Genomic DNA, 26,834 nt, shown 5'->3' with positions numbered 1-26,834 from the left:
TATTAATATAAGATTTTGGTAACACATATGTCAAAAACATGCTTATTCTAAAAGCAGTTTCGAAAATATTGATTTCCACAAGCTGTGTAACATTAATACAAGCATGGAAAACGCAGTTTAATTTTTTAAACAAAGATGTATATCTTAATGAAAATTTAAAATACGTAAAGAATGATGTATCGCAATCTTTATCCTAAAGTAAATTTATATGAATTTGTTCAACTGGATATGATAGAAGTATAAGCATTCATCAAGTTAAAGGTGTGCAAGCCACCAGTGAGGTTCGAACTCACGACCCCTGGTTTACGAAACCAGTGCTCTACCTCTGAGCTATGATGGCTTGTTGCTTTATTTGAAAAACGTATAATTTCGTTAAGAAACTATACAGTATGTTCAATATCAACTTATCGTTCAAAATATTAATATAGCATTGTTAAAACAATCACACGTAAAAAATATAATATTAAGAACATATCTTCGACAGCATTTTCAACGGTAAGGTATTGTGCTGTTTCCTCCTCTGTTCAGGTGTATAATTTGTATATTAATCGCGGAGAGGTGTTCAGGACTATCTATATGCAATACATATCGAGTTCGCATAATAGTTCATTTTTTCTCCACATTTTATCGAAATATTTTATTGTAGTATGTAGGGGTCTATCTACTATTGTTTGTGGGTTTGAATATTTATGCATAAACTTTGAAGAAGTGGTTTTTGGGTACTCTACATGCTGTCGAAAGTAGTATATTTTATAATGACTCTTGTTTGGTTTAGAATTGTTCTTTGCTAACGTTAATCCACGCTGGAGCTGCATAGTATATTACAGTTATATACGTTTTGTATATTTTGAGGATGGTTTCAGCTGTTACTCCATTGTTTTTACCAGTTAGGCTCCTAGGATAGTTTGTTCTTCGCCTTATACTTTTGTTGTTAAATCTGATTATTATTGTTTCAGTTAACCTTACTAAGTGATATGCCTTTTGTCTAAGTTTTCTTAATCCGTTTTGTCTCTCGAGTAATTTTGACGTTATTTCCAAAAATGTGTAGAGTCTATTACTGATTATTCGTTCAAGAATTTTTCATACACAGCTGGTCAGGCTGATTGGTCGATAACTGTTTGGTTTATTGGCTAGCATACCTTCTTTATGAAACATTAATGTATTAGCTTGCTTCCAAGAAACTGAGATGTAGCAAGGGTAGAACGATAAATGAAAAATTTCTAATAGATGATCAAATACTTTCAAAGTGCCTTTCTTGAAGAGAATTTCTTGTATGCCGTCCTTTTCTGGTGATTTGTTTCTTGAATTCTTAATTGCTTGTTTGAGTTATGTTAATGTAAATTTTTAAGAAGGAGTAGATTATTATAGTCATTTATGTTGTGGTGTTATCGTTGTTAATATTGATTGGGAAATATGGTTTGGATAATTCTGTGTTATTTGTTACATGACTGTTTGCTCTATTGTAAAATAGGTGTTCACGTCTGGGTCGTTTTGTTTTGAAAGTGTTTTGTAGTTGTTGTCTGGAGGCTTCTGCTTTTTCTTTGTTTGTGTGCGCTAATGTGTTATTTTATTCTAGTGTTGGGTATTTTCTTGTTGTGGCTTCTTTGGTGAGTCTTTATAGGTTAGACCGAAACTTTCTAGGATCGATTTGTTTTTTTTTTCGTTTAGTTGGAAGCAAATGTTATCCGATTTTTCTTCGTTTAACAATATAATTTCTGGTCTCATTTTATTTCTCATACTGCTTACTTGTGTTTTTATTTCTTTGTCTCTTGTTCCATTGAACTGTCTTCTTAATTGTCTTTTCTTTATTGTGTTATTAGTTGTTTGTTCGATTTCCATGCGTTATTTATAGTTTTATGTTGTTCCTATGGTACAGTATCCGATGCTGATTTTGGTAGGTACTGTGTGATTATTTGACTATAACTATCAACTTTTACTTTGTTGTTGGCTGTATGCTCAACATTTTCTGGTAATATGTTGTCTAATTCTTTCTGATATTTTTGTCAATTAGCTTAATTGCAATTAATTGGTCTTGTTTAAAGGTTATATCTTTATGGAGATCGAAATCGAAGGTACACCATATTGGAAGAAGATCACTGTCAACATCTTTTTCCACATTAAAATTTAATAACTTTTGTCTAATATTAAAGAGTGTGAGGCAGATGTCTAAGATATCTTTTGTATTTATAGCTTGCGTAGTATGCGTAGGTCTAGGTGTTCTTGAGGGTTTGTTGTGTCTGTGTGTTTGTTAAGTTCTTGTGTATTTTTCACTATTTTGGTTTGGTTTTGTTCTTCTCTTGTTTGTGATTTTTGTTGTGTGATGTTTTCCTTCAGCTTTTCTGCATTTGTCACTGTATCTGTTGTTGTAGCAGCGTGTGTTTCTGATGCAGTTGTGTTAGTTATATCGTTTGGAATTGGTCTTGTTGTTTTTATTTCATAGATATGTTGCTTTATTTTTTGTACTTGTCGCAAACTTTGTAGTTTGCTGTGTGTGTTTTATGCAGTTGCAACAATTAGGTTTTTCTTACTATTTTTACAGACAAATATATGGTGCTTACCGCCATGTCCACGTCACCTCGGTGTTTTCAAACGTGCCGCTGATACGTGACCATATCTTTGGCAATTTTAGCATTGTATAACTACAATTGCTGGTGTTTTCAATTGCTCTACTTCAAAATTTTGGTACCACAGTTACGACAGAAAGTGTTCGTACGCCTGCGTCGTGAGTAGTTTTGTTCGTCACAACTTAAAAAGTATCAAGATTAGGATAATGAAAGTAGAGTATATTATAAATATTATTCTAACACACTTTTACATACATATTTATGTAAATTGAACGACAAATAAACTGTTTATAAACAAATAACCAAACATAGGAGAAGCAGAAAGTGTTCGTGCGTCCACTTTAATGGTCAGTTGTGTAACAATACTTGGCGCAATCTCTCCTCATAGCCCTCCATGATCGTTTGACAGTACTGGTATTTTTTTTCCATTCTTCTTTACAGAAGGCCTCCAACTCTTCCAAGTTTTTCCGATGACGCTGATAAACCCTGGTCTTCGACTTATGCCAAACGTTTTCAATTGGTTTGAGATCGTGTGACTGTGATGGCCACTCCATAACGCTTATGTGGTTCCTCTGCAACCAGGTTTGCACATATTTCGATGTGTGCCTAGGGTCATTGTCGTGCTGGAAGATCCAACGACGCTTATGCCGCAAGTTACAACCATCATTCTCGATATAAGTGCCTAATATATCAACGTACTCTTCTATTTTCATGATTCCGTTGACGTGGTGAAGGCTGCCTACACCAGAAGAGCTGAAGGAACCCCATAGCATGATCGAGCCACTTCCGTATTTAACTGTATGGACGGTGTTCTTTGGAAGATTTCGTTCCCCTTCTTACGGAAAATATAGCGAACATCGCTGTGGCCGAAAAGCTCGATTTTAGTCTCGTCTGACCAAAGAATATTCTTCCAATAGGTAAATTGTTTAACTACATGTTTTCTTGCATACCTCAATCGTGTTTCTAAATGAACAGGCTTTAAATATGGAGTTCTACGAGGACGGCATGCTTTGATGTTGTTGTTGCTGTTTTAAAATAAGCACAGAGCTACACACTGGGCTATCCGTGCTCTGCCCACCACGAGTATCGAAACCCGGTGTTTTAGCGTTGTAAATCCGCAGACGTACCGCTAAGCCACTGGGGCAGGCATGCTTTGAACCCAGAAGAACGTAACATGTTCGTAACTGTAAAGGTGCTTACTTCACTCCAGTTTCCCTTACCAGTTTCTGTGTGTCATTACGTGTTAAACGAGAATTCCTACTAAACTTCTGAAAACCTTCCACTTGGTTCTCTCTCGAATTTTGGTGGGGCGTCTGGAACGAGGAAGGTTAGCGGTTGATTCTATAAGCTTAAACTTGGCAATTATGCTTTGAACAGTAAATTTCGGCACATTAATTTGTGTAGCAATACCGGAAAGAGACACACGAGACTTGTATTTTACAATAATTCGGTTCTTTTAAATCATTGGACAGTTGTTTCCTGTTCGTCATGATGACCAAGCAGATAATGACGGAGATGGCGCTAAATTGCCGGAAGTAAATTTTTTGCTGGCTAAATTCCAATAATTATGAACCCAGTGTCTAGTTCTGGAATGGTATAATGTAATTTACTCGCCAAAAAAAAAACAAAATTTTTACGGGAACATCAGTTTTTTGACACGTTCTGAACTGTACGATCACTTTCTGCTCTTCCTATTTTTGGTTATTTCTTTATAAACAATTTATTTGTCGTTTAATTTACATACAAGTTTATGTAAATGTGTGTTAGTATAATGTTTATAATACACCACACATCTATTAGCCTAATCGTAATACTTTTTAAGTTATGAGCAAAAGACTACTCGGGACGCAGGTGTACGAACACTTTCTGTCGTAACGTGACTATTTTTCTTCTTGTTTTTCGTTTTCTCCTTATATTAATATCTTTATCATCATCAAAAGATGATAATTGTGTTTTGGCCACATTACATATGACCATGAATGGGGTATTATTAACTGCATTTGAAATTACATCTGATTTCTGGCCACCTAATGAACTAGATTTACTTAGCTTGTTTTTCAGGCCACTGGAAGGGCGTGCGTCTTGGTTTTTAGACGTCATGTTCTTTTTGTTCTAAGCGTTTGTCGCCATCGCTCCAGGTTAGACGACCCGCACTTTCGTCGTCCAGGTGAAGTCTTAGGCTTCGTCGCGTTTAACAGTTTCTCTAACTTATATGAGTATTTCTTAGTGCTCTTTCGCCCACATAAGTGTAGATATCTCACTCAGAAGGAAAGTTAAAAGTTTTTTTTCCTGTATGTTCAGGAGCTTTTCTCCATTCTTCTTGCTTATTCTCACTGAAGGTCTCCTGATCTCATTGTTTAGAATTGTTTGTTTGTTTTGAATTTCGCGCAAAGCCACATACGGATACCTGCGCTAGCCGACATTAATTTAGCAGTGAAAGACTAGATGAAAGGCAACTAGTCTTTACCAACCACCGCCAACTCTTGGGCTACTCTTTTACCAATGAATAGTGGAATTAACCTATCACATTGTAACAGCCCTTCCATCGAAAGAGCGAGCATGTTTGAACACGAATCCTCACATTACGATTCGAGAGCATTAACCACCTGACCACGCCTCTGAAAGTGTTCTTCTTCAAAACGAAATAAAACAAAAATTAACAGTAGCAAATTGTTTTTTTATTTATTGCTTTTCAAATTTATATGTCTCAAGGTGTTATAGCCTTCAGAGTACATAATCATTTCAGTGATTCATTGCATGAGCACATTTTTTACTGATGTCACAACAGTACAAATTGCAACGCTAAGTGTCCTTTATGTGACATTTTAGTTTCTAATGATTGGCTGGTAAACAACACATTAGTGTACAGTTGTACGAGTGGTAAGAACAGGTGACCTTTTCAGGGAGTCTTTGGTCTCTGTTCGTAGAGTTTGTTCTGTTCTTTTATCCACGCGTAACCGGAATAAAAGTTTTCGGCAAGAAAAGAAGTCGGTTCTAATATGCCTCAGAATATGAATTATCTTTATAGACATTCCGATCTGAGAGCGATAATTAACATAAAATTATTAAAAAATAAATAAATAATGAAAAGAAGAAAAACGGTGAATCAAATGCAAATATTGTATTTTCCAGCCTAAAACTAGGTGCTCTAAGAAAGTAAAGAAACAGGGCTGGAAGTGGTGTCTACATCATGTTTTCGAACCAGAAATTTCTATTTTTACTCCATGTCTTAGGTATTTGTCAAGTTTAGTAAAGTCAAACTCGGGATTTATATTAATATAAGATTTTGGTAACACATATGTCAAAAGCAGGCTTATTCTAAAAGCAGTTTCGAAAATATTGATTTCCACAAGCTGTGTAACATTAATAGAAGCATGGCAAACGCAGTTTAATTTTTTTAATCAGAGATGTCTATTTTAATGAAAATTTAAAATACGTGAAGAATGATGTATCGCCATCTTTATGTTAAAGTAATTTCATATGAATTTGTCCAACTGGATATGATAGAAGTATAAGCATTCATCAAGTTGAAGGTGTGCAAGCCATCAGTGAGGTTCGAACTCACGACCCCTGGTTTACGAAACCAGTGCTCTACCTCTGAGCTATGATGGCTTGTTGCTTTATTTGAAAACGTATAATTTCGTTAAGAAACTATACAGTATGTTTAATATCAACTTATCGTTCAAAATATTAATATAGCTTTGTTAAAACAATCACACGTAAAAAATATAATATTAAGAACATCTCTTCGACATCATTTTCAACGGTAAGGTATTGTGCTGTTTCCTCCTCTGTTCAGGTGTATAATTTGTATATTAATCGCGGAGAGGTGTTCAGGACTATCTATATGCAATACCTATCGAGTTCGCATAATAGTTCATTTTTTCTCCACATTTTGTCGAAATATTTTATTGTTGTATGTAGGGGTCTATCTACTATTGTTTGTGGGTTTGAATATTTATGCATAAACTTTGAAGAAATGGTTTTTGGGCACTCTGCATGCTGTCGAAAGTAGTATATTTTATAATGACTCTTGTTTGGTTTAGAATTGTTCTTTGCTAACGTTAATCCACGCTGGAGCTGCATAGTCTATTACAGTTATATACGTTTTGTATATTTTGAGGATGGTTTCAGCTGTTACTCCATTGTTTTACCAGTTAGGCTCTTAGGATAGTTTGTTCTTCGCCTTACACTTTTGTTGTTAAATCTGATTATTATTGTTGAATCCAAATGTTAATATTATATTTTCCAACCAAAAACTAGAGGTTCTAAGAAAGTAAAGAAACAAGGCTGGAAGTGGTGTCTACATGATGTTTTCGAACAAAAAATTTCTATTTTCACTCCATATATACAGCGTTTATCAATTTTAGTTATGTCAAACTAGGGATTTATATTAATTTAAGAATTTTATAGTAGATATATCACCAACCAAATGTATTGACATAAATCTATTCCACAACATCTTTCCCACAACCAAAATACAATGGTAATATGTGATCTGAATAGTAAACATAAAACTTTGACATAAATCCACAAATACAAATGGATGACACCTATTGCAATTCATTGATGAATTACCATCGCCCTAATAAACGACAGTGAACCTACGCATACCACGTACGCTACAAATACAACTGATACCTTGGACACCTCCTTAAATATCAGACCAAAGTTATTAAATTTGAACGTGGGAAAAGATGTTGACAGTGATCTTCTACCAATATGGTAGATATGGTACCAATATGGTACTTTCGATCTCACCCCCGATGAAGATATAACCTTTAAAGAAGACAAATTCGACTACAAAGAAGCTGATAGTTGTAGTCAAATAATCACGGTGTGCCTACTAAAAGCAGCAAATAACTAAAAAATAACGCATGGAAATCAAATAAACAACTAATAACACTCATGAAACAACGAAGACAATTAAGAAGACAGTTCATGGCATAGTTTGTTCTTCGCCTAATTCTTTTCTTGTTAAATCTAATAATTATTGTTTCAGTTAACCTTACTAAGTGATATGTCTTTTGTCTAAGTTCACTGAATCCGTTTTGTTTCTTGGGTAATTTTGATGTTATTTCCAAAAATATGGAAAGTCTATTATTTATTATTAAGTGCCTTTTTTGAAGAGAATTTCTTGCATGCCATCACTTTCTGGTGATTTGTTTCTTGAATTCTTAATTACTTATTTGAGTTATGTTAATGTAAATTTTAAGAATGTTTGTTTTTTGATTGTTTGTTTTTTGAATTTCGCACTAAGCAACTCGAGAGCTGTCTGTGCTAGCCGTCCCTAATTTAGGAAAGTAAGACTAGATGGAAGGCAGCTAGTCATCACCACCCACTGCCAACTCTTGGGCTACTCTTATACCAACGAACAGTGGGATTGTTCGTCACATTATAACGCCTCCACGGCTGAAAGGGCGAGCATGTTTGGCGCGACGGGAATGCGAAACCGCGACCCTCAGATTAGGAGTCTTAACACGCTTGGCCATGCCGAGCCGAAACTTTTTAAGAAGCAGTAGATTATTATAGTCATTTATGTTGTGATGTTATTGTTTTTAATATTGATTGGAAAATATGGTTTGTATAATTCTGTGTTATTTGTTAAATGACTGTTTACTGTGTTGTAAAAATAGGTGTTCATGTCTGGGTCGTTTTGTTTTGAAAGTGTTTTGTAGTTGTTGTCTGTAGGATTCTGCTCTTTCTTTGTTCGTGTGCGCTAATGTGTTATTTTATTCTAGTGTTGGGTATTTTCTTGTTGTTGCTTCTTTGATGAGCCTTTATCGGTGCGACCGATACTTTCTCGGATCGGTTTTTTTTTTGTTTAGTTGGGAGCAGATGTTATCCGATTTTTCTTCGTTTAACAATATAATTTCTGGTCTCATTTTATTTCTCATACTGCTTATTTGTGTTTTTATTTCTTTGTCTCTTGTTGTCATGAGCTGTCTTTTTAATTATCTTGGTTTCTAGATGTCATGTTTTTTCCTACTAAGTGGTTGTCGCCATCGCTCCAGGTTAGGCGACCGGCACTTTCGTTGTCCAAGTGAAGTCTTAGACTTCCTCGCGTTTAACAGTTTCTGTATTTGAGTATTTTTAGCGCTCTTTCACCCATATAAGTGTATATATCTCACTCAGAAGAAGGGATAAAGATTTTTTTTTACTGTATATTCAAGAGGTCTTTAAAAACTCTCCATTCTTCTTGCTTATTCTCACTGAAGGTCTCCTGATCTCATTGCTTACAATTGTTTGCTTGTTGTGAATTTTGCGCAAAGCCACACGAGAGCTACTTGCGCTAGCCGACATTAATTTAGGAGTGAAAGACCAGATGAAAGGCAACTAGTCTTTACCACCCACCGCCAACTTTTGGGCTACTATTTTACCAATGAGTAGTGGGATAGACCTATCACATTATAACAGCCCCACTGTTCAAAGAGAAAGCATGTTTGATATCACAGAGATTCGAGCACGAAACCTCACATTACGATCCGAGAGTATTAACCACCTGACCACGCCTCTGAAAGTTTTCTGCTTCAAGACTAAATAAAACAAAAATGAACAGCAGCAAATTGTTTTTATTTATTGCTTTTCAAATTTATATGTCTCAAGGTTAACTTATAGCCTTCAGAGTACATAATTATGTTAATGATTCATGGCATGAGCAACTTTTTTACTGATGTCACAACAGTACAAATTGCAACGCTAAGTGTTCTTTATGTGACATTTTAGTTTCTAATGATTGGCTGGTAGACTACACATTAGTAAGAACAGGTGACCCATTCAGGCAGTCTTTGGTCTCTGTTCGTAGAGTTTGTCCTGTTCTCTTATCCAGCGTAACCGGAATAAAAGTTTTCGGCAAGAAAAGAAGTCGGTTCTAATATGCCTCAGAATATGAATTATCTTTATAGACATTCTGATCTGAGAGCGATAATTAACATAAAATTATCAAAAATTAAATAAATAATGAAAATAAGAAAAACGGTGAATCCAAATGCAAATATTGTATTTTTCAGCCTAAAACTAGGTGCTCTAAGAAAGTAAAGAAACAAGGCTGGAAGTGGTGTCTACATCACGTTTTCGAACCAGAAATTTCTATTTTTACTCCATGTCTTAGGTATTTGTCAAGTTTAGTAAAGTCAAACTCAGGATTTATATTAATATAAGATTTTGGTAACACATATGTCAAAACATGCTTATTCTAAAAGCAGTTTCGAAAATATTGATTTCCACAAGCTGTGTAACATTAATACAAGCATGGAAAACGCAGTTTAATTTTTTTAAACAAAGATGTATATCTTAATGAAAATTTAAAATACGTAAAGAATGATGTATCGCAATCTTTATCCTAAAGTAAATTTATATGAATTTGTTCAACTGGATATGATAGAAGTATAAGCATTCATCAAGTTAAAGGTGTGCAAGCCACCAGTGAGGTTCGAACTCACGACCCTGGTTTACGAAACCAGTGCTCTACCTCTGAGCTATGATGGCTTGTTGCTTTATTTGAAAACGTATAATTTCGTTAAGAAACTATACAGTATGTTCAATATCAACTTATCGTTCAAAATATTAATATAGCATTGTTAAAACAATCACACGTAAAAATATAATATTAAGAACATATCTTCGACAACATTTTCAACGGTAAGGTATTGTGCTGTTTCCTCCTCTGTTCAGGTGTATAATTTGTATATTAATCGCGGAGAGGTGTTCAGGACTATCTATATGCAATACATATCGAGTTCGCATAATAGTTCATTTTTTCTCCACATTTTATCGAAATATTTTATTGTAGTATGTAGGGGTCTATCTACTATTGTTTGTGGGTTTGAATATTTATGCATAAACTTTGAAGAAGTGGTTTTGGGCACTCTACATGCTGTCGAAAGTAGTATATTTTATAATGACTCTTGTTTGGTTTAGAATTGTTCTTTGCTAACGTTAATCCACGCTGGAGCTGCATAGTATATTACAGTTATATACGTTTTGTATATTTTGAGGATGGTTTCAGCTGTTACTCCATTGTTTTTACCAGTTAGGCTCCTAGGATAGTTTGTTCTTCGCCTTATACTTTTGTTGTTAAATCTGATTATTATTGTTTCAGTTAACCTTACTAAGTGATATGCCTTTTGTCTAAGTTTTCTTAATCCGTTTTGTCTCTCGAGTAATTTTGACGTTATTTCCAAAAATGTGTAGAGTCTATTACTGATTATTCGTTCAAGAATTTTTCATACACAGCTGGTCAGGCTGATTGGTCGATAACTGTTTGGTTTATTGGCTAGCATACCTTCTTTATGAAACATTAATGTATTAGCTTGCTTCCAAGAAACTGAGATGTAGCAAGGGTAGAACGATAAATGAAAAATTTCTAATAGATGATCAAATACTTTCAAAGTGCCTTTCTTGAAGAGAATTTCTTGTATGCCGTCCTTTTCTGGTGATTTGTTTCTTGAATTCTTAATTGCTTGTTTGAGTTATGTTAATGTAAATTTTTAAGAAGGAGTAGATTATTATAGTCATTTATGTTGTGGTGTTATCGTTGTTAATATTGATTGGGAAATATGGTTTGGATAATTCTGTGTTATTTGTTACATGACTGTTTACTCTATTGTAAAATAGGTGTTCACGTCTGGGTCGTTTTGTTTTGAAAGTGTTTTGTAGTTGTTGTCTGGAGGCTTCTGCTTTTTCTTTGTTTGTGTGCGCTAATGTGTTATTTTATTCTAGTGTTGGGTATTTTCTTGTTGTGGCTTCTTTGGTGAGTCTTTATAGGTGCGACCGAAACTTTCTAGGATCGATTTGTTTTTTTTTTTTCGTTTAGTTGGAAGCAAATGTTATCCGATTTTTCTTCGTTTAACAATATAATTTCTGGTCTCATTTTATTTCTCATACTGCTTACTTGTGTTTTTATTTCTTTGTCTCTTGTTCCATGAACTGTCTTCTTAATTGTCTTTTCTTTATTGTGTTATTAGTTGTTTGTTCGATTTCCATGCGTTATTTATAGTTTTATGTTGTTCCTATGGTACAGTATCCGATGCTGATTTTGGTAGGTACTGTGTGATTATTTGACTATAACTATCAACTTTTACTTTGTTGTTGGCTGTATGCTCAACATTTTCTGGTAATATGTTGTCTAATTCTTTCTGATATTTTTGTCAATTAGCTTAATTGCAATTAATTGGTCTTGTTTAAAGGTTATATCTTTATGGAGATCGAAATCGAAGGTACACCACATTGGAAGAAGATCACTGTCAACATCTTTTTCCACATTAAAATTTAATAACTTTTGTCTAATATTAAAGAGTGTGAGGCAGATGTCTAAGATATCTTTTGTATTTATAGCTTGCGTAGTATGCGTAGGTCTAGGTGTTCTTGAGGGTTTGTTGTGTCTGTGTGTTTGTTAAGTTCTTGTGTATTTTTCACTATTTTGGTTTGGTTTTGTTCTTCTCTTGTGTGTGATTTTTGTTGTGTGATGTTTTCCTTCAGCTTTTCTGCATTTGTCACTGTATCTGTTGTTGTAGCAGCGTGTGTTTCTTATGCAGTTGTGTTAGTTATATCGTTTGGAATTGGTCTTGTTGTTTTTATTTCATAGATATGTTGCTTTATTTTTTTGTACTTGTCGCAAACTTTGTAGTTTGCTGTGTGTGTTTTATGCAGTTGCAACAATTAGGTTTTTCTTACTATTTTTTACAGACAAATATATGGTGCTTACCGCCATGTCCACGTCACCTCGGTGTTTTCAAACGTGCCGCTGATACGTGACCATATCTTTGGCAATTTTAGCATTGTATAACTACAATTGCTGGTGTTTTCAATTGCTCTACTTCAAAATTTTGGTACCACAGTTAGGACAGAAAGTGTTCGTACGCCTGCGTCGTGAGTAGTTTTCTTCGTCACAACTTAAAAAGTATCAAGATTAGGATAATGAAAGTAGAGTATATTATAAATATTATTCTAACACACTTTTACATACATATTTATGTAAATTGAACGACAAATAAACTGTTTATAAACAAATAACCAAACATAGGAGAAGCAGAAAGTGTTCGTGCGTCCACTTTAATGGTCAGTTGTGTAACAATACTTGGCGCAATCTCTCCTCATAGCCCTCCATGATCGTTTGACAGTACTGGTATTTTTTTTCCATTCTTCTTTACAGAAGGCCTCCAACTCTTCCAAGTTTTTCCGATGACGCTGATAAACCCTGGTCTTCGACTTATGCCAAACGTTTTCAATTGGTTTGAGATCGTGTGACTGTGATGGCCACTCCAGAACGCTTATATGGTTCCTCTGCAACCAGGTTTGCACATATTTCGATGTGTGCCTAGGGTCATTGTCGTGCTGGAAGATCGAACGACGCTTATGCCGCAAGTTACAACCATCATTCTCGATATAAGTGCCTAATATATCAACGTACTCTTCTATTTTCATGATTCCGTTGACGTGGTGAAGGCTGCCTACACCAGAAGAGCTGAAGGAACCCCATAGCATGATCGAGCCACTTCCGTATTTAACTGTATGGACGGTGTTCCTTGGAAGATTTCGTTCCCCCTTCTTACGGAAAATATAGCGAACATCGCTGTGGCCGAAGAGCTCGATTTTAGTCTCGTCTGACCAAAGAATATTCTTCCAATAGGTAAATTGTTTAACTACATGTTTTCTTGCATACCTCAATCGTGTTTCTAAATGAACAGGCTTTAAATATGGAGTTCTACGAGGACGGCATGCTTTGATGTTGTTGTTGCTGTTTTAAAATAAGCACAGAGCTACACACTGGGCTATCCGTGCTCTGCCCACCACGAGTATCGAAACCCGGTTTTTAGCGTTGTAAATCCGCAGACGTACCGCTAAGCCACTGGGGGGCAGGCATGCTTTGAACCCAGAAGAACGTAACATGTTCGTAACTGTAAAGGTGCTTACTTCACTCCAGTTTCCCTTACCAGTTTCTGTGTGTCATTACGTGTTAAACGAGAATTCCTACTAAACTTCTGAAAACCTTCCACTTGGTTCTCTCTCGAATTTTGGTGGGGCGTCTGGAACGAGGAAGGTTAGCGGTTGATTCTATAAGCTTAAACTTGGCAATTATGCTTTGAACAGTAAATTTCGGCACATTAATTTGTGTAGCAATACCGGAAAGAGACACACGAGACTTGTATTTTACAATAATTCGGTTCTTTTAAATCATTGGACAGTTGTTTCCTGTTCGTCATGATGACCAAGCAGATAATGACGGAGATGGCGCTAAATTGCCGGAAGTAAATTTTTTGCTGGCTAAATTCCAATAATTATGAACCCAGTGTCTAGTTCTGGAATGGTATAATGTAATTTACTCGCCAAAAAAAAAACAAAATTTTTACGGGAACATCAGTTTTTGACACGTTCTGAACTGTACGATCACTTTCTGCTCTTCCTATTTTTGGTTATTTCTTTATAAACAATTTATTTGTCGTTTAATTTACATACAAGTTTATGTAAACGTGTGTTAGTATAATGTTTATAATACACCACACATCTATTAGCCTAATCGTAATACTTTTTAAGTTATGAGCAAAAGACTACTCGGGACGCAGGTGTACGAACACTTTCTGTCGTAACGTGACTATTTTTCTTCTTGTTTTTCGTTTTCTCCTTATATTAATATCTTTATCATCATCAAAAGATGATAATTGTGTTTTGGCCACATTACATATGACCATGAATGGGGTATTATTAACTGCATTTGAAATTACATCTGATTTCTGGCCACCTAATGAACTAGATTTACTTAGCTTGTTTTTCAGGCCACTGGAAGGGCGTGCGTCTTGGTTTTTAGACGTCATGTTCTTTTTGTTCTAAGCGGTTGTCGCCATCGCTCCAGGTTAGGCGACCCGCACTTTCGTCATCCAGGTGAAGTCTTAGGCTTCGTCGCGTTTAACAGTTTCTCTAACTTATATGAGTATTTCTTAGTGCTCTTTCGCCCACATAAGTGTAGATATCTCACTCAGAAGGAAAGTTAAAGTTTTTTTTCCTGTATGTTCAGGAGCTTTTCTCCATTCTTCTTGCTTATTCTCACTGAAGGTCTCCTGATCTCATTGTTTAGAATTGTTTGTTTGTTTTGAATTTCGCGCAAAGCCACATACGGATACCTGCGCTAGCCGACATTAATTTAGCAGTGAAAGACTAGATGAAAGGCAACTAGTCTTTACCAACCACCGCCAACTCTTGGGCTACTCTTTTACCAATGAATAGTGGAATTAACCTATCACATTGTAACAGCCCTTCCATCGAAAGAGCGAGCATGTTTGAACACGAATCCTCACATTACGATTCGAGAGCATTAACCACCTGACCACGCCTCTGAAAGTGTTCTTCTTCAAAACGAAATAAAACAAAAATTAACAGTAGCAAATTGTTTTTATTTATTGCTTTTCAAATTTATATGTCTCAAGGTGTTATAGCCTTCAGAGTACATAATCATTTCAGTGATTCATTGCATGAGCACATTTTTACTGATGTCACAACAGTACAAATTGCAACGCTAAGTGTCCTTTATGTGACATTTTAGTTTCTAATGATTGGCTGGTAAACAACACATTAGTGTACAGTTGTACGAGTGGTAAGAACAGGTGACCTTTTCAGGAGTCTTTGGTCTCTGTTCGTAGAGTTTGTTCTGTTCTTTTATCCACGCGTAACCGGAATAAAAGTTTTCGGCAAGAAAAGAAGTCGGTTCTATTATGCCTCAGAATATGAATTATCTTTATAGACATTCCGATCTGAGAGCGATAATTAACATAAAATTATTAAAAAATAAATAAATAATGAAAAGAAGAAAAACGGTGAATCCAAATGCAAATATTGTATTTTCCAGCCTAAAACTAGGTGCTCTAAGAAAGTAAAGAAACAGGGCTGGAAGTGGTGTCTACATCATGTTTTCGAACCAGAAATTTCTATTTTTACTCCATGTCTTAGGTATTTGTCAAGTTTAGTAAAGTCAAACTCGGGATTTATATTAATATAAGATTTTGGTAACACATATGTCAAAAGCAGGCTTATTCTAAAAGCAGTTTCGAAAATATTGATTTCCACAAGCTGTGTAACATTAATAGAAGCATGGCAAACGCAGTTTAATTTTTTTAATCAGAGATGTCTATTTTAATGAAAATTTAAAATACGTGAAGAATGATGTATCGCCATCTTTATGTTAAAGTAATTTCATATGAATTTGTCCAACTGGATATGATAGAAGTATAAGCATTCATCAAGTTGAAGGTGTGCAAGCCATCAGTGAGGTTCGAACTCACGACCCTGGTTTACGAAACCAGTGCTCTACCTCTGAGCTATGATGGCTTGTTGCTTTATTTGAAAAACGTATAATTTCGTTAAGAAACTATACAGTATGTTTAATATCAACTTATCGTTCAAAATATTAATATAGCTTTGTTAAAACAATCACACGTAAAAAATATAATATTAAGAACATCTCTTCGACATCATTTTCAACGGTAAGGTATTGTGCTGTTTCCTCCTCTGTTCAGGTGTATAATTTGTATATTAATCGCGGAGAGGTGTTCAGGACTATCTATATGCAATACCTATCGAGTTCGCATAATAGTTCATTTTTCTCCACATTTTGTCGAAATATTTTATTGTTGTATGTAGGGGTCTATCTACTATTGTTTGTGGGTTTGAATATTTATGCATAAACTTTGAAGAAATGGTTTTTTGGGCACTCTGCATGCTGTCGAAAGTAGTATATTTTATAATGACTCTTGTTTGGTTTAGAATTGTTCTTTGCTAACGTTAATCCACGCTGGAGCTGCATAGTCTATTACAGTTATATACGTTTTGTATATTTTGAGGATGGTTTCAGCTGTTACTCCATTGTTTTTACCAGTTAGGCTCTTAGGATAGTTTGTTCTTCGCCTTACACTTTTGTTGTTAAATCTGATTATTATTGTTGAATCCCCAAATGTTAATATTATATTTTCCAACCAAAAACTAGAGGTTCTAAGAAAGTAAAGAAACAAGGCTGGAAGTGGTGTCTACATGATGTTTTCGAACAAAAAATTTCTATTTTCACTCCATATATACAGCGTTTATCAATTTTAGTTATGTCAAACTAGGGATTTATATTAATTTAAGAATTTTATAGTAGATATATCACCAACCAAATGTATTGACATAAATCTATTCCACAACATCTTTCCCACAACCAAAATACAATGGTAATATGTGATCTGAATAGTAAACATAAAAACTTTGACATAAATCCACAAATACAAATGGATGACACCTATTGCAATTCATTGATGAATTACCATCGCCCTAATAAACGACAGTGAACCTACGCATACCACGTACGCTACAAATACAACTGATACCTTGGACACCTCCTTAAATATCAGACCAAAGTTATTAAATTTGAACGTGGGAAAAGATGTTGACAGTGATCTTCTACCAATATGGTAGATATGGTACCAATATGGTACTTTCGATCTCACCCCCGATGAAGATATAACCTTTAAAGAAGACAAATTCGACTACAAAGAAGCTGATAGTTGTAGTCAAATAATCACGGTGTGCCTACTAAAAGCAGCAAATAACTAAAAATAACGCATGGAAATCAAATAAACAACTAATAACACTCATAAAACAACGAAGACAATTAAGAAGACAGTTCATGGCATAGTTTGTTCTTCGCCTAATTCTTTTCTTGTTAAATCTAATAATTATTGTTTCAGTTAACCTTACTAAGTGATATGTCTTTTGTCTAAGTTCACTGAATCCGTTTTGTTTCTTGGGTAATTTTGATGTTATTTCCAAAATATGGAAAGTCTATTATTTATTATTAAGTGCCTTTTTTGAAGAGAATTTCTTGCATGCCATCACTTTCTGGTGATTTGTTTCTTGAATTCTTAATTACTTATTTGAGTTATGTTAATGTAAATTTTAAGAATGTTTGTTTTTTGATTGTTTGTTTTTTGAATTTCGCACTAAGCAACTCGAGAGCTGTCTGTGCTAGCCGTCCCTAATTTAGGAAAGTAAGACTAGATGGAAGGCAGCTAGTCATCACCACCCACTGCCAACTCTTGGGCTACTCTTATACCAACGAACAGTGGGATTGTTCGTCACATTATAACGCCTCCACGGCTGAAAGGGCGAGCATGTTTGGCGCGACGGGAATGCGAAACCGCGACCCTCAGATTAGAGTCTTAACACGCTTGGCCATGCCGAGCCGAAACTTTTAAGAAGCAGTAGATTATTATAGTCATTTATGTTGTGATGTTATTGTTTTTAATATTGATTGGAAAATATGGTTTGTATAATTCTGTGTTATTTGTTAAATGACTGTTTACTGTGTTGTAAAAATAGGTGTTCATGTCTGGGTCGTTTTGTTTTGAAAGTGTTTTGTAGTTGTTGTCTGTAGGATTCTGCTCTTTCTTTGTTCGTGTGCGCTAATGTGTTATTTTATTCTAGTGTTGGGTATTTTCTTGTTGTTGCTTCTTTGATGAGCCTTTATCGGTGCGACCGATACTTTCTCGGATCGGTTTTTTTTTTGTTTAGTTGGGAGCAGATGTTATCCGATTTTTCTTCGTTTAACAATATAATTTCTGGTCTCATTTTATTTCTCATACTGCTTATTTGTGTTTTTTATTTCTTTGTCTCTTGTTGTCATGAGCTGTCTTTTTTAATTATCTTGGTTTCTAGATGTCATGTTTTTTCCTACTAAGTGGTTGTCGCCATCGCTCCAGGTTAGGCGACCGGCACTTTCGTTGTCCAAGTGAAGTCTTAGACTTCCTCGCGTTTAACAGTTTCTGTATTTGAGTATTTTTAGCGCTCTTTCACCCATATAAGTGTATATATCTCACTCAGAAGAAGGGATAAAAGATTTTTTACTGTATATTCAAGAGGTCTTTAAAAAACTCTCCATTCTTCTTGCTTATTCTCACTGAAGGTCTCCTGATCTCATTGCTTACAATTGTTTGCTTGTTGTGAATTTTGCGCAAAGCCACACGAGAGCTACTTGCGCTAGCCGACATTAATTTAGGAGTGAAAGACCAGATGAAAGGCAACTAGTCTTTACCACCCACCGCCAACTTTTGGGCTACTATTTTACCAATGAGTAGTGGGATAGACCTATCACATTATAACAGCCCCACTGTTCAAAGAGAAAGCATGTTTGATATCACAGAGATTCGAGCACGAAACCTCACATTACGATCCGAGAGTATTAACCACCTGACCACGCCTCTGAAAGTTTTCTGCTTCAAGACTAAATAAAACAAAAATGAACAGCAGCAAATTGTTTTTATTTATTGCTTTTCAAATTTATATGTCTCAAGGTTAACTTATAGCCTTCAGAGTACATAATTATGTTAATGATTCATGGCATGAGCAACTTTTTACTGATGTCACAACAGTACAAATTGCAACGGTAAGTGTTCTTTATCTGATATTTTAGTTTCTAATGATTGGCTGGTAGACTACACATTAGTAAGAACAGGTGACCCATTCAGGCAGTCTTTGGTCTCTGTTCGTAGAGTTTGTCCTGTTATCTTACCCGAGCGTAACCGGAATAAAAGTTTTCGGCAAGAAAAGAAGTCGGTTCTAATATGCCTCAGAATATGAATTATCTTTATAGACATTCTGATCTGAGAGCGATAATTAACATAAAATTATCAAAAATTAAATAAATAATGAAAATAAGAAAAACGGTGAATCCAAATGCAAATATTGTATTTTTCAGCCTAAAACTAGGTGCTCTAAGAAAGTAAAGAAACAAGGCTGGAAGTGGTGTCTACATCACGTTTTCGAACCAGAAATTTCTATTTTTACTCCATGTCTTAGGTATTTGTCAAGTTTAGTAAAGTCAAACTCGGGATTTATATTAATATAAGATTTTGGTAACACATATGTCAAAAAAACATGCTTATTCTAAAAGCAGTTTCGAAAATATTGATTTCCACAAGCTGTGTAACATTAATACAAGCATGGAAAACGCAGTTTAATTTTTTAAACAAAGATGTATATCTTAATGAAAATTTAAAATACGTAAAGAATGATGTATCGCAATCTTTATCCTAAAGTAAATTTATATGAATTTGTTCAACTGGATATGATAGAAGTATAAGCATTCATCAAGTTAAAGGTGTGCAAGCCACCAGTGAGGTTCGAACTCACGACCCCTGGTTTACGAAACCAGTGCTCTACCTCTGAGCTATGATGGCTTGTTGCTTTATTTGAAAAACGTATAATTTCGTTAAGAAACTATACAGTATGTTCAATATCAACTTATCGTTCAAAATATTAATATAGCATTGTTAAAACAATCACACGTAAAAAATATAATATTAAGAACATATCTTCGACAGCATTTTCAACGGTAAGGTATTGTGCTGTTTCCTCCTCTGTTCAGGTGTATAATTTGTATATTAATCGCGGAGAGGTGTTCAGGACTATCTATATGCAATACATATCGAGTTCGCATAATAGTTCATTTTTTCTCCACATTTTATCGAAATATTTTATTGTAGTATGTAGGGGTCTATCTACTATTGTTTGTGGGTTTGAATATTTATGCATAAACTTTGAAGAAGTGGTTTTTTGGGTACTCTACATGCTGTCGAAAGTAGTATATTTTATAATGACTCTTGTTTGGTTTAGAATTGTTCTTTGCTAACGTTAATCCACGCTGGAGCTGCATAGTATATTACAGTTATATACGTTTTGTATATTTTGAGGATGGTTTCAGCTGTTACTCCATTGTTTTTACCAGTTAGGCTCCTAGGATAGTTTGTTCTTCGCCTTATACTTTTGTTGTTAAATCTGATTATTATTGTTTCAGTTAACCTTACTAAGTGATATGCCTTTTGTCTAAGTTTTCTTAATCCGTTTTGTCTCTCGAGTAATTTTGACGTTATTTCCAAAAATGTGTAGAGTCTATTACTGATTATTCGTTCAAGAATTTTTCATACACAGCTGGTCAGGCTGATTGGTCGATAACTGTTTGGTTTATTGGCTAGCATACCTTCTTTATGAAACATTAATGTATTAGCTTGCTTCCAAGAAACTGAGATGTAGCAAGGGTAGAACGATAAATGAAAAATTTCTAATAGATGATCAAATACTTTCAAAGTGCCTTTCTTGAAGAGAATTTCTTGTATGCCGTCCTTTTCTGGTGATTTGTTTCTTGAATTCTTAATTGCTTGTTTGAGTTATGTTAATGTAAATTTTTTAAGAAGGAGTAGATTATTATAGTCATTTATGTTGTGGTGTTATCGTTGTTAATATTGATTGGGAAATATGGTTTGGATAATTCTGTGTTATTTGTTACATGACTGTTTGCTCTATTGTAAAAATAGGTGTTCACGTCTGGGTCGTTTTGTTTTGAAAGTGTTTTGTAGTTGTTGTCTGGAGGCTTCTGCTTTTTCTTTGTTTGTGTGCGCTAATGTGTTATTTTATTCTAGTGTTGGGTATTTTCTTGTTGTGGCTTCTTTGGTGAGTCTTTATAGGTGCGACCGAAACTTTCTAGGATCGATTTGTTTTTTTTTTCGTTTAGTTGGAAGCAAATGTTATCCGATTTTTCTTCGTTTAACAATATAATTTCTGGTCTCATTTTATTTCTCATACTGCTTACTTGTGTTTTTATTTCTTTGTCTCTTGTTCCATTGAACTGTCTTCTTAATTGTCTTTTCTTTATTGTGTTATTAGTTGTTTGTTCGATTTCCATGCGTTATTTATAGTTTTATGTTGTTCCTATGGTACAGTATCCGATGCTGATTTTGGTAGGTACTGTGTGATTATTTGACTATAACTATCAACTTTTACTTTGTTGTTGGCTGTATGCTCAACATTTTCTGGTAATATGTTGTCTAATTCTTTCTGATATTTTTGTCAATTAGCTTAATTGCAATTAATTGGTCTTGTTTAAAGGTTATATCTTTATGGAGATCGAAATCGAAGGTACACCACATTGGAAGAAGATCACTGTCAACATCTTTTTTCCACATTAAAATTTAATAACTTTTGTCTAATATTAAAGAGTGTGAGGCAGATGTCTAAGATATCTTTTGTATTTATAGCTTGCGTAGTATGCGTAGGTCTAGGTGTTCTTGAGGGTTTGTTGTGTCTGTGTGTTTGTTAAGTTCTTGTGTATTTTTCACTATTTTGGTTTGGTTTTGTTCTTCTCTTGTGTGTGATTTTGTTGTGTGATGTTTTCCTTCAGCTTTTCTGCATTTGTCACTGTATCTGTTGTTGTAGCAGCGTGTGTTTCTTATGCAGTTGTGTTAGTTATATCGTTTGGAATTGGTCTTGTTGTTTTTATTTCATAGATATGTTGCTTTATTTTTTTTGTACTTGTCGCAAACTTTGTAGTTTGCTGTGTGTGTTTTATGCAGTTGCAACAATTAGGTTTTTCTTACTATTTTTTACAGACAAATATATGGTGCTTACCGCCATGTCCACGTCACCTCGGTGTTTTCAAACGTGCCGCTGATACGTGACCATATCTTTGGCAATTTTAGCATTGTATAACTACAATTGCTGGTGTTTTCAATTGCTCTACTTCAAAATTTTGGTACCACAGTTAGGACAGAAAGTGTTCGTACGCCTGCGTCGTGAGTAGTTTTCTTCGTCACAACTTAAAAAGTATCAAGATTAGGATAATGAAAGTAGAGTATATTATAAATATTATTCTAACACACTTTTACATACATATTTATGTAAATTGAACGACAAATAAACTGTTTATAAACAAATAACCAAACATAGGAGAAGCAGAAAGTGTTCGTGCGTCCACTTTAATGGTCAGTTGTGTAACAATACTTGGCGCAATCTCTCCTCATAGCCCTCCATGATCGTTTGACAGTACTGGTATTTTTTTTCCATTCTTCTTTACAGAAGGCCTCCAACTCTTCCAAGTTTTTCCGATGACGCTGATAAACCCTGGTCTTCGACTTATGCCAAACGTTTTCAATTGGTTTGAGATCGTGTGACTGTGATGGCCACTCCAGAACGCTTATATGGTTCCTCTGCAACCAGGTTTGCACATATTTCGATGTGTGCCTAGGGTCATTGTCGTGCTGGAAGATCGAACGACGCTTATGCCGCAAGTTACAACCATCATTCTCGATATAAGTGCCTAATATATCAACGTACTCTTCTATTTTCATGATTCCGTTGACGTGGTGAAGGCTGCCTACACCAGAAGAGCTGAAGGAACCCCATAGCATGATCGAGCCACTTCCGTATTTAACTGTATGGACGGTGTTCCTTGGAAGATTTCGTTCCCCCTTCTTACGGAAAATATAGCGAACATCGCTGTGGCCGAAGAGCTCGATTTTAGTCTCGTCTGACCAAAGAATATTCTTCCAATAGGTAAATTGTTTAACTACATGTTTTCTTGCATACCTCAATCGTGTTTCTAAATGAACAGGCTTTAAATATGGAGTTCTACGAGGACGGCATGCTTTGATGTTGTTGTTGCTGTTTTAAAATAAGCACAGAGCTACACACTGGGCTATCCGTGCTCTGCCCACCACGAGTATCGAAACCCGGTTTTTAGCGTTGTAAATCCGCAGACGTACCGCTAAGCCACTGGGGGGCAGGCATGCTTTGAACCCAGAAGAACGTAACATGTTCGTAACTGTAAAGGTGCTTACTTCACTCCAGTTTCCCTTACCAGTTTCTGTGTGTCATTACGTGTTAAACGAGAATTCCTACTAAACTTCTGAAAACCTTCCACTTGGTTCTCTCTCGAATTTTGGTGGGGCGTCTGGAACGAGGAAGGTTAGCGGTTGATTCTATAAGCTTAAACTTGGCAATTATGCTTTGAACAGTAAATTTCGGCACATTAATTTGTGTAGCAATACCGGAAAGAGACACACGAGACTTGTATTTTACAATAATTCGGTTCTTTTAAATCATTGGACAGTTGTTTCCTGTTCGTCATGATGACCAAGCAGATAATGACGGAGATGGCGCTAAATTGCCGGAAGTAAATTTTTTGCTGGCTAAATTCCAATAATTATGAACCCAGTGTCTAGTTCTGGAATGGTATAATGTAATTTACTCGCCAAAAAAAAAAACAAAATTTTTACGGGAACATCAGTTTTTTGACACGTTCTGAACTGTACGATCACTTTCTGCTCTTCCTATTTTTGGTTATTTCTTTATAAACAATTTATTTGTCGTTTAATTTACATACAAGTTTATGTAAACGTGTGTTAGTATAATGTTTATAATACACCACACATCTATTAGCCTAATCGTAATACTTTTTAAGTTATGAGCAAAAGACTACTCGGGACGCAGGTGTACGAACACTTTCTGTCGTAACGTGACTATTTTTCTTCTTGTTTTTCGTTTTCTCCTTATATTAATATCTTTATCATCATCAAAAGATGATAATTGTGTTTTGGCCACATTACATATGACCATGAATGGGGTATTATTAACTGCATTTGAAATTACATCTGATTTCTGGCCACCTAATGAACTAGATTTACTTAGCTTGTTTTTCAGGCCACTGGAAGGGCGTGCGTCTTGGTTTTTTAGACGTCATGTTCTTTTGTTCTAAGCGTTTGTCGCCATCGCTCCAGGTTAGACGACCCGCACTTTCGTCGTCCAGGTGAAGTCTTAGGCTTCGTCGCGTTTAACAGTTTCTCTAACTTATATGAGTATTTCTTAGTGCTCTTTCGCCCACATAAGTGTAGATATCTCACTCAGAAGGAAAGTTAAAAGTTTTTTTTTCCTGTATGTTCAGGAGCTTTTCTCCATTCTTCTTGCTTATTCTCACTGAAGGTCTCCTGATCTCATTGTTTAGAATTGTTTGTTTGTTTTGAATTTCGCGCAAAGCCACATACGGATACCTGCGCTAGCCGACATTAATTTAGCAGTGAAAGACTAGATGAAAGGCAAATAGTCTTTACCAACCACCGCCAACTCTTGGGCTACTCTTTTACCAATGAATAGTGGAATTAACCTATCACATTGTAACAGCCCTTCCATCGAAAGAGCGAGCATGTTTGAACACGAATCCTCACATTACGATTCGAGAGCATTAACCACCTGACCACGCCTCTGAAAGTGTTCTTCTTCAAAACGAAATAAAACAAAAATTAACAGTAGCAAATTGTTTTTTATTTATTGCTTTTCAAATTTATATGTCTCAAGGTGTTATAGCCTTCAGAGTACATAATCATTTCAGTGATTCATTGCATGAGCACATTTTTTACTGATGTCACAACAGTACAAATTGCAACGCTAAGTGTCCTTTATGTGACATTTTAGTTTCTAATGATTGGCTGGTAAACAACACATTAGTGTACAGTTGTACGAGTGGTAAGAACAGGTGACCTTTTCAGGGAGTCTTTGGTCTCTGTTCGTAGAGTTTGTTCTGTTCTTTTATCCACGCGTAACCGGAATAAAAGTTTTCGGCAAGAAAAGAAGTCGGTTCTATTATGCCTCAGAATATGAATTATCTTTATAGACATTCCGATCTGAGAGCGATAATTAACATAAAATTATTAAAAAATAAATAAATAATGAAAAGAAGAAAAACGGTGAATCCAAATGCAAATATTGTATTTTCCAGCCTAAAACTAGGTGCTCTAAGAAAGTAAAGAAACAGGGCTGGAAGTGGTGTCTACATCATGTTTTCGAACCAGAAATTTCTATTTTTACTCCATGTCTTAGGTATTTGTCAAGTTTAGTAAAGTCAAACTCGGGATTTATATTAATATAAGATTTTGGTAACACATATGTCAAAAGCAGGCTTATTCTAAAAGCAGTTTCGAAAATATTGATTTCCACAAGCTGTGTAACATTAATAGAAGCATGGCAAACGCAGTTTAATTTTTTTAATCAGAGATGTCTATTTTAATGAAAATTTAAAATACGTGAAGAATGATGTATCGCCATCTTTATGTTAAAGTAATTTCATATGAATTTGTCCAACTGGATATGATAGAAGTATAAGCATTCATCAAGTTGAAGGTGTGCAAGCCATCAGTGAGGTTCGAACTCACGACCCCTGGTTTACGAAACCAGTGCTCTACCTCTGAGCTATGATGGCTTGTTGCTTTATTTGAAAAACGTATAATTTCGTTAAGAAACTATACAGTATGTTTAATATCAACTTATCGTTCAAAATATTAATATAGCTTTGTTAAAACAATCACACGTAAAAAATATAATATTAAGAACATCTCTTCGACATCATTTTCAACGGTAAGGTATTGTGCTGTTTCCTCCTCTGTTCAGGTGTATAATTTGTATATTAATCGCGGAGAGGTGTTCAGGACTATCTATATGCAATACCTATCGAGTTCGCATAATAGTTCATTTTTTCTCCACATTTTGTCGAAATATTTTATTGTTGTATGTAGGGGTCTATCTACTATTGTTTGTGGGTTTGAATATTTATGCATAAACTTTGAAGAAATGGTTTTTGGGCACTCTGCATGCTGTCGAAAGTAGTATATTTTATAATGACTCTTGTTTGGTTTAGAATTGTTCTTTGCTAACGTTAATCCACGCTGGAGCTGCATAGTCTATTACAGTTATATACGTTTTGTATATTTTGAGGATGGTTTCAGCTGTTACTCCATTGTTTTTACCAGTTAGGCTCTTAGGATAGTTTGTTCTTCGCCTTACACTTTTGTTGTTAAATCTGATTATTATTGTTGAATCCAAATGTTAATATTATATTTTCCAACCAAAAACTAGAGGTTCTAAGAAAGTAAAGAAACAAGGCTGGAAGTGGTGTCTACATGATGTTTTCGAACAAAAAATTTCTATTTTCACTCCATATACACAGCGTTTATCAATTTTAGTTATGTCAAACTAGGGATTTATATTAATTTAAGAATTTTATAGTAGATATATCACCAACCAAATGTATTGACATAAATCTATTCCACAACATCTTTCCCACAACCAAAATACAATTGTAATATGCGATCTAAATAGTAAACATAAAAACTTTGACATAAATCCACAAATACAAATGGATGACACCTATTGCAATTCATTGATGAAATACCATCGCCCTAATAAACGACAGTGAACCTACGCATACCACGTATGCTACAAATACAACTGATACCTTAGACACCTCCTTAAATATCAGACCAAAGTTATTAAATTTGAACGTGGGAAAAGATGTTGACAGTGATCTTCTACCAATATGGTAGATATGGTACCAATATGGAACTTTCGATCTCACCCCCATGAAGATATAACCTTTAAAGAAGACAAATTCGACTACAAAGAAGCTGATAGTTGTAGTCAAATAAT

General features: G+C 35.0%; 6 non-coding genes across 6 annotated transcripts; all 6 read right to left on the bottom strand.

The window, feature by feature from the left end:
- Window positions 1–268: 268 nt before the first annotated feature.
- Window positions 269–340, bottom strand: TRNAT-CGU (transfer RNA threonine (anticodon CGU)). Its single transcript has one exon. It is a non-coding gene; the product is annotated as a tRNA-Thr (tRNA).
- Window positions 341–6,104: 5,764 nt separating this feature from the next.
- Window positions 6,105–6,176, bottom strand: TRNAT-CGU (transfer RNA threonine (anticodon CGU)). The gene has a single exon. It is a non-coding gene; the product is annotated as a tRNA-Thr (tRNA).
- A 3,805-nt stretch (window positions 6,177–9,981) lies between these two features.
- TRNAT-CGU (transfer RNA threonine (anticodon CGU)) lies at window positions 9,982–10,052 on the bottom strand. Its single transcript has one exon. It is a non-coding gene; the product is annotated as a tRNA-Thr (tRNA).
- A 5,761-nt stretch (window positions 10,053–15,813) lies between these two features.
- On the bottom strand, window positions 15,814–15,884 carry TRNAT-CGU (transfer RNA threonine (anticodon CGU)). Its single transcript has one exon. It is a non-coding gene; the product is annotated as a tRNA-Thr (tRNA).
- Window positions 15,885–19,693: 3,809 nt separating this feature from the next.
- Window positions 19,694–19,765, bottom strand: TRNAT-CGU (transfer RNA threonine (anticodon CGU)). The gene has a single exon. It is a non-coding gene; the product is annotated as a tRNA-Thr (tRNA).
- A 5,774-nt stretch (window positions 19,766–25,539) lies between these two features.
- TRNAT-CGU (transfer RNA threonine (anticodon CGU)) lies at window positions 25,540–25,611 on the bottom strand. The gene has a single exon. It is a non-coding gene; the product is annotated as a tRNA-Thr (tRNA).
- Window positions 25,612–26,834: the final 1,223 nt, after the last annotated feature.

This window comes from Tachypleus tridentatus, chromosome 1 (assembly GCF_004210375.1).
Source record: "Tachypleus tridentatus isolate NWPU-2018 chromosome 1, ASM421037v1, whole genome shotgun sequence".
In the NCBI taxonomy this organism is placed as follows: domain Eukaryota; kingdom Metazoa; phylum Arthropoda; class Merostomata; order Xiphosura; family Limulidae; genus Tachypleus; species Tachypleus tridentatus.
The sequence above is the reverse complement of the archived record's forward strand: the minus strand, read 5'-3'. Positions and strand labels throughout refer to the sequence as shown.